At 39.1% G+C, this 7,031-nt stretch overlaps 1 non-coding gene across 1 annotated transcript; it reads left to right on the top strand.

Annotated features, from left to right (window-relative positions):
• The first annotated feature begins 4,465 nt into the window (after window positions 1-4,465).
• Window positions 4,466-4,533, top strand: LOC145553923 (small nucleolar RNA SNORD52). The gene has a single exon (XR_014089994.1). It is a non-coding gene; the product is annotated as a small nucleolar RNA SNORD52 (small nucleolar RNA).
• The last annotated feature ends 2,498 nt before the right edge of the window (window positions 4,534-7,031 follow it).

Below are 7,031 nucleotides of genomic sequence, written 5' to 3'. Positions count from 1 at the left end.
TGGCATCCACACAAGTGAGAGGATTTTTGGTATTTGTAGTTCAATGCGACTAGAACGTGGATCCTAGTGAGTTGCAGGATCCGCATGTTTAACACATGGTGACACAAGGTATGAGACTGCTATCTTTGGCTTTGCTGCTTTTGTCAAAAAAGAACTGTGACTCCTTCATTATCATCAACCTCATTGTACTTCTTGTTAAATACTATATACAAAAATGCAAGTTCAGTCATATAGATCTGTATTCTCTTCATGAAAGACTTGAATTGGTACTATAATCTCTGTTTCATTCAATAATCCAAAAGCCAGAGAAATTGTAAATTTTGTAAGAATTGATTATGTTGTAACGTCTTTTTCTTGGTTTTCATGTTGTCACTGCATGTATAAAAGTTCCCCCTGACAAGTTTGTTTCTTTTTGTTTGTTTGTTTTTTTGCTATATGTTTTTACTGCTTGAAGATTGAAGTTTATTTCAATGTTTTTTGTTTGTTTGTTTTTTAAATGATATGGTGGCACTCCCAGTATCACCTGTCTCAGCTGCCCCTGCATGTACGTGCAGAGAGGGGGTCGGAGGGGGCTTGAGCCCCTGCCCCTTTTATCCTTGATGATCAACCAAGTGCCCTTTCATGAAATTTTTTTTCCATGTATTTATTTATTTTTGTGCCTCATGTCTCTCCATATGTTTGTCTCCATCAACAATAGTATTTAGCTAAAAATAAAAATTTAGCAAAATAAATTAATATGGCTGCCCTCTGTCTAATAATCACTTTGAACGGATACTCAGTGCCTCTGCATCTGTTGTTAAGACACGGGGTCATGGTAAGGATGAGGGGTGCGGAACTGTGCCAAATTATGCGCAAACTTTTTTTTTTCCAACATACACTGGTTTGTGCATAAAAACGTAGGTCTGATGTTAAAGTTAGAAAAACCGTTTCTATTTATTTTCGGAATTGTCCTCACATTAGAGGGAAAAACCCTAAAGACAGAAATGGTTCAGCTGCAGGGAAAATTTCTGACTATAAAATTAATTTTATCAGGCTGCTCCAGTTCTGGACTAATGCTCGGTTCACTAGGCAGCCTGAATCGGTCCCATCACTGTGGGTCAGAATCAGATATCTCCTGATATAAAGTAACGGTACCGCAACAGTACTGGTTATAGCGACCAGTATTGGTTATAGCGACCAGTGATGTCAATAACGCGTTACTCACTAACGCGTTACTGACATACTGTTCAAGCTGTGGCGTCAGCACGACTTCAACTGCCTCTACCCTTATTTCTGAGACAGCATCCATCATTAATTCGGCCACCACCGAGGGCGCTCCAGGAAGCATAGACCAGTCACTTTCCTGGACCCAAATACTCACCGATATGGTCAAAACCCAAGAAAAAGTTGGACTGATAGCTGTGGCAACAGTCCTGGTGGGGACCCGAGACGATACCCCCAACGGCTGGCCCCTTTCGGGCTGGTACAGGAACAGGCCCTAAACACCAGAGCAATAGAGGCTCAGATCTACCACACCAGACAAGACCCAAGGTGTAGGTTGTGCAAGGAGGCCCCTGAGACAGTCCAGCACATAACAGCAGGGTGCAAGATGCTGGCAGGGAAAGCATACATGGAACGACATAACCAAGTGGCGGGCATAGTGTACAGGAACATCTGTGCAGAATATGGACTGGAAACCCCGAGATCAAAGTGGGGAAAAACCCCCAAAGGTGGTGGAGAATGACCGAGCTAAGATTCTGTGGGACTTCCAGATCCAGACAGACAAAATGGTGTGGAGAACCAACCGGACATTGTGGTGGTGGATTAACAACAGAGGAAAGCCGTTGTGGTGGATGTAGCAATACCAACATCAAGAAAAAGGAGAACGAGAAACTGGAGAAATACCAGGACCTCAGAGAGGAACTGGGAAAGGCCTGGAAGATGAAGACCACAGTGGTGCCTGTGGTCATCGGGGCCTTCGAGGCAGTCACCCCCAAACTGGAGCAGTGGCTAAAACAGATCCCAGGAACAAAATCAGACATCTCAGTCTAGAAATGTGGCACAGCCAAGATACTGGAGGAGAACCCTCAAGCTCCCAGGCCTCTGGTAGAGGACCCGAGCTCAGAGGATGAGAGACAGAGAGAGAGGGAGAGAGAGAGAGAGAGATCACCTGTGGAGGGTGAGAAGGGAATTTTAAAAATTTATTTCATATTCTATTCAATCTGACACAGACACCGTGGTACATTATTTGAGGTAGGTCCTGCTGGTATCTAAAAGAAATTTCACTTCTATTCAACTCTGTGAAAATGATTGAGACAAAGAATGCTGCTCTGCTCTGTATGTCCGGTTTGGTTTTTCACATCCATTTAATCATTAAGACCCTGTACAATAACTCCAGCTGTTCAGTTTATTATGCTTTATTGTTTTCTAATAATAATCACCTGTTGTGTTAGACTTTCATGTCATTCTGCAAACCCTTTGTTTCTTTCTTTTATATATTCGTTGACTGCTAGTCATTCAAGATACTGTACAAGAAGTTTGTGTGCTTGTAAGATTTGACCGTTTTTAACAATAAAGTTTAGGGAAAAAAAGGTCCTGCTGGTGGAGTCGGGCGTCCCCGTATTCATTGTCTATAGGCGTCACAAGGTTACATGTTTTAATTTTGCAAGTCGACTTTTCAGAAAAAGTAAAATAGTAAATAAGAAACTAGATTATATTATGGCATTTATGTGACGTTTTACAGTTTTGAAGACCAAAGTTACACAAAGGAAAAAAAGAGAATGTAAAAAAAAAAACCCTGGCATTCCTTAGAACACCTATGACTTATGCTCTGAAAGGACCCTCGTATATAAACTGCTGACAGCCATGTTTTAGCCTCTTTTCTTTGCTGCCAGATAAGGATACATACGGAGAAGTTGCTCAAGATTATAGCCAAAACAGAGTTCCGATTCTGTGTGATGCATTGCTTGTGTAAAACACAACAAGGACCCTCGTTCGGGTTTCTATTTATTTTCACTGCGAGCTGAAAGAAAATTGCACCATGTGCACCCGGTTCGCCGTCCGAGCACGTGGGGTGGCAAGGACATAAGAAATGGAGGCTGACCAAATGGGGGTTACTTGATAATTGGTTCATACAACCCGGCTGATTCTGAAGAACAAAGCAACAATCATGAGGTATTCCTAATAGTAAGAGAACTTTATCCTTTAGAAAACTGTTATTTCTCCACGTGTCTATACGGAAAGCCTTGCTCACGTCACTTCATGTCTATATTAGTTAATAATTTAGTGCTTAAACTGGATCGTTCACAAAGCCATCATACCTAGATCAAGCTAACTTCACTAAACGGCAACATATATTTAAATTTAAACAACCTCCCCTTTGTGTTGCAGCTGATGGTCCAGTTGTTAAAATTTGCTTTACTTCAGATTGTAAAGCTATATTTTTGCTATTTTGTTTTCAGAAGGTTTTCTGAAAAGGACCCTCGTTCGGGTCCTGTTTTCAGTTATAAATCTGACTTTAAAGAAAATGTAGGATTTGATGAGAATATTTTAGCCAACCAAAATATCTAATCAGTCCCATATTTTCTTTTACAGCGTCAAGATGGATGCCGAGTAGGAGTCAGTAGTTCTAAGGTGATGGTGAGTTGCACTGAGCTTCAACATCAGTAGGGCTGGGCAATAGTCATGCTGTTCATACTTCCACCCTACATTACATCAATAGAATACGTTTTAGTGTTGAGGGTTTTAATTGCCCGTAGTTTGCAAGCATTTTGTTGGTTTTTATTCTTCCTATTGGGTTTTTGTGTCTGGGGAAAATCCATGTACATTTAAATTCTTGGTTTTGTTTTTCTGGTGAAATCTACTTATAGCTACAGAAAAATATGGCTTACATATTTGTTACAACTGTCACTTTGTCATGATGGTATGATATAAAACAGATGAATTGTTTTATATATTAAAACAAATTTATACTATTTTTAGTAATTGCCCAAGTATTAACAAAATTGAGGTGTGTTGTCATAATGCTACTCTGAACTTTTATATCTTGAACCTCCCCTCATTTTTATGCATTTCAGCTGCAATGTTGAATGAGAATCACATCTACTGATGACATGTCATGCAAATTGCTCCTGTATGTTAGCCCACAGTTTCCAAGACTACTTCCATGGTTACTGGAGAAAGGTCTTGTATAAATGTAACTACATTTGGATTTGAATATATTGCCCAGCCCTACCACTGAATTATGTAATGTATTAAAATGCTGTGGTGATGATTCATTAGACTAGAGTCTCTGATAATATGGTGATGCTATTTGAGATTGCACTGAACATGCATCCTGTATACTTGCAATCCAAACTGATTTAGTAAAAGTTTATACTAATTTATTATTATTTTTTCAGGCACCCGTTTGGTGATGTAGCCATAGACGGAATGTCTTGCTTCAGGTAAGTCTGGAATCTACGAGCCTTTATTCTATTGGGTTAAGTGGAATGATGATTTTTAGACTAGAGTCTCTGAAAAAAACATGAAGTTGTTTTCACAGTGCACTGACCACACAACCACGGCTTAATTGGATGCTTTATCCATTAACTGCTTGTGAAGATCACTGCTGGCAATCTTTCAGCATGTGTTTACAAACAGCTTGCAGTAAATGGGCTAAAATACCCATTAAATCACTATAGTCCTTTTTAATTGTTTTAATATGTTTACCTATTTTAGTTTCTCCTTGTAGATCATCTGCTCTTGTCCACAGGGATGTTTAGGTAAGTATGTTAACTATTATTAAAATCTGTTTTAATAATGGAATAAAATTACAACTTGTGTTCTCCTGTGCAGTCATGGTTACTTTTACCTTTAAATTCTGATTAACTTTTATATTTACGACAATCAGCATTTAATCAGTATTGACTGTAATAGACTTGACACCAAGGCCAGATTGCTCCCCCCATGTGGAAGAAGAGCAAACCTCCGACAAACATGGTTATGTGGTGAAGGTAGTGAAGCTCACCCGTTTTGAAAAATATTGTGATCAACAAACTATGTACTGGGTGGCATACAGAGGAGGTCATGCAGACCTTTGAATCGGGTGTTCTGGAACAGGGACGTGGCTAAAATATACAGGACAGTGGCCTTTGACCACACTGCATGAATTCTGAGTAATGAATTGAATTAAATATTTCAATATTTGAGTTTTTGTTTTACACTACAAGATTAAACAGTGCTTTAAAAAGTGTTGAAGTAAATCACCTTTGTATTGAATGCTTTGGATGGGATGCAAAGCATCTATGAAACAGCGACTGCTCCACTGTGGGTCTGATTGGTCAATGATGATGCAGTTATTCGGTTCTACTGATGTTAACTGAAGTCTACTCGCAGCGCACTGAGACAATCGAGACCACTGGAGCTTAGAGGAAACTGCTAGTTAAACATGTCTCTAGTCTACTGACCAGCTGCAGAATGGGCTTAGACATTAGCACACATTGATCAGTTTCAATTCTTGTTGTACAGAAGGATGCACTCAACCAAACAGATTTCTTATTTTAAGGTGGGGTTATAAGAATATTGTTTTGCAAAGTTTCCAAACATCTCCAAGTAATACATTAACCTTAATGTTTCTTGTCTTCTCACAGGAAGTGACCTCTGAATGGAGGCTAAAGCTTCACTGATCGTCATTCTGGTTCTATACAAACTAGAGGGCTGTTTCGCAAAACCAGGATAGCGGATTAAGCTGGGATTCTCTGGATATCCTGTCTCAATTCAGTGTTTAAAAAGAAATAACATACGTTACCATGGTGACTTATTTTGTGAAGCCAGCCTGCTCCAGACCAGGCTAGCAGCCATGCTTAGTTAAGCCTTGAGCCTCATCTGTTCACAGCAATCAGAAACCGAGTTTTGTCCGTGATTCTCTTTTCTTATCTGTATGTATTGTTTATTTTATTTTATTTTTTTTAAATCACCCTGCATTAAAACGCCTTCAATTCATTTTGGTAGTCAGTCAGGTACTATTATTATTTTTACAGTATACCATTAGAAAACGCAATTATCAATGTTAAAATGACCATACGGACTCTGCATGGGTCAAACTGTTTCTGAAGAAACGGTTTCTAAAGACCACTGTTCTATACCAAACAAAAATATAAACGCCCGTGTCAAATATTGTTGCCATGTGGAGTTAACAACTAAATGAGCATTTGCTGACATTTTATTGTACAAAAGTAATATTTCTCCTGATTTGTGTATAATTTTTAATCCAACTTTCTGTCAGTGAGCATTACCCAATGCATGGGTGGGACATGTCCATTGGGTGATCAGACAAAATGAGCAACAGCTGGGCAATCCTTGGACTGGGGACAATAAAAGGCCACCGCAAAATGTAAAATTTTGTCACAAGTGATGATGCCTCAGATGTCTCAAGTTATGCGGGAGCGTGGCGTGTAGGGAGGGACGCAGTAGCTGGACGGCTCAATGTCCATTATCGAGCTATAGGCCGTTAAAGAGTTAATTTCCAACAGACTGGCAGTACTGCAAATCGACCTCATGCTTGTCCGCCATGTGTGACCACTCCAAACAAAAGCATCACAACTTAAAGGGGCAGTTAACTACAGGTCAAATTAAAGACGAAAATTCACCAATATTGTTAGATTTCATTTTGGTCTATAAATATCTAGAATGTGGAACAACAGTAACATGAAGGAATTTGCTGTCAGTTGAACATGTTATAATATTGACTTCCACTGTTCATTTATTAGGTTATAGTTTTTTATATGTGAAAATCTCATGTATGATTGTTTAGTTGAGAATAGTTTGGAAATGTATATTTTTAGGCTAATTACGTATTCAATTAATCTATCGTTTGCTCTTGTAGCGTCAATTTTTTTTCTTTTGTATGATGTGCTTCAATTCCTCATAAACCTCAATAAAAAGATGCCGTTTATTTGGTGGGAGTTGTGGCGTACGCACTTTATTTTGCGCAGCATTAGTGAATCTGGTTGATTTCATTGGTCTCTTGAAGAAATCTATTGACGCACATTCACCTGAATGATTTAAGCCTG

This window comes from Poecilia reticulata, chromosome 11, assembly GCF_904066995.2.
Source record: "Poecilia reticulata chromosome 11, P_reticulata-male-v2, whole genome shotgun sequence".
NCBI lineage: Eukaryota > Metazoa > Chordata > Actinopteri > Cyprinodontiformes > Poeciliidae > Poecilia > Poecilia reticulata.
The sequence above is the reverse complement of the archived record's forward strand: the minus strand, read 5'-3'. Positions and strand labels throughout refer to the sequence as shown.